Below are 1,527 nucleotides of genomic sequence, written 5' to 3'. Positions count from 1 at the left end.
AGTGAGAGCAAAAATTTGTGAAACTTGGAGAATTGGATCTAGATCTGAACCAAATGATGTGTTAATCGTGGATTCTGTTAGGATTAGAGCTATATACCATCTGTTAATGATCTTTGCTAATCAAGATTAAGCCAAGCCAAAGAGATTAATGAAATGCAAGTGTTATGCAAATTTGCCATTCACCCCTCATGTGCATGGAATGATTGCTACAGTGCACGGTTTATGACTTAATTCACCTCAAAATATCAATTGGAGCCAAATGCAAGTGATACTATGTGTGGAAATGCTTAAATTTCGAATTGGACTTTTTCCCTCCAAAATTCAAATTAAAATCAAGTGAAAAATCCAATATTTTTGTGATGAGAATTGATGAAATGTGATGCATGATTTGGATAGCTCATGTTAAAACAAGAATGTTACAAAAAGAACCACATCAATTGGCCTTTTGGAGTGAAAGTTATCCCCTTTTGAACTTCAAATTTTCTTGATAATGATTGATCCATAATTTGCCAACCATACATGAGAAATTCATGTTCTTGGACTTTTTGGAAAGGTGCGAGCAAGATCTTCAACTTTCATGTTGGACAAGATTTCATTTGAAGCTTTCTTGGACATGTAATCTTGAGGAGAAGACCTTTCCATTTTTGGCAATTTGAAATTACAGATCACTTACTATTTTTGGAAACTTTTCATCTGACCTCAAATTCTTCAATGTTGATCTTTGACATGTCAAATGAAACTTGTATGGACATGAATGAGGCCTCTCTAACCATCTCCCACCTTCAAATCCATGGTTTCATGCACAGTTGACTTTGGTTGACTTTCTAGGGTTTCAGATGAATTGCATCTTGACTGATGATTTCTGAACATCCTACCTTTGGCCAAACCACTTCAAAATGGTCCCTAGGTCATATGAACATGTTGAACCAACCTTAGGGCTTTGCTTCCATAGAGAATGCACTTGCTTGCTTGCTTGACTGGATCTCCTGACCAGTCTTGACTGATGACTTGCACTAGGCAAATGGATAATGCAATGTTATACAGTGGACAATGTAATATTAATGACCTAATATGAAAATGAATGTACAAAATGGGAGGTGCAAATTTGAGGTGCTACAGCTGCCCCTATTCAATCAACTGGGAACCCGAATGGATGAGAGCAATGGCTGTCAGACTTCAGGGTAAACAGGGATTGAATACCAAAGAACCGTAGAAATTTGCACAATGCGGGGATCCACCAACAGAAACGTCCACTGGGATCTGATATCTATTACTGGGGATTTTAATTTTTTAAAGGTACAACCACATCCAGACATCGGAAGACGATGAATGGGGAAAGAAATCACAACTAGATGCCAACGGACAACTAGGAAAAACTCGACGTTTATCGAAACCAACGGAGAGGTAACCAATCATTGATGAATGAATGGGAAGAACGCAATCCATCTAGATGTCAACGGACAACTAGGAAAAACTCGACGTTTATCGAAACCGACAGAGAGGTAACCAATCATTGATGAATGAATG

The sequence above is a fragment of the Lathyrus oleraceus genome, chromosome 3 (assembly GCF_024323335.1).
Source record: "Lathyrus oleraceus cultivar Zhongwan6 chromosome 3, CAAS_Psat_ZW6_1.0, whole genome shotgun sequence".
Lineage (NCBI taxonomy): Eukaryota > Viridiplantae > Streptophyta > Magnoliopsida > Fabales > Fabaceae > Lathyrus > Lathyrus oleraceus.
The sequence above is the reverse complement of the archived record's forward strand: the minus strand, read 5'-3'. Positions refer to the sequence as shown.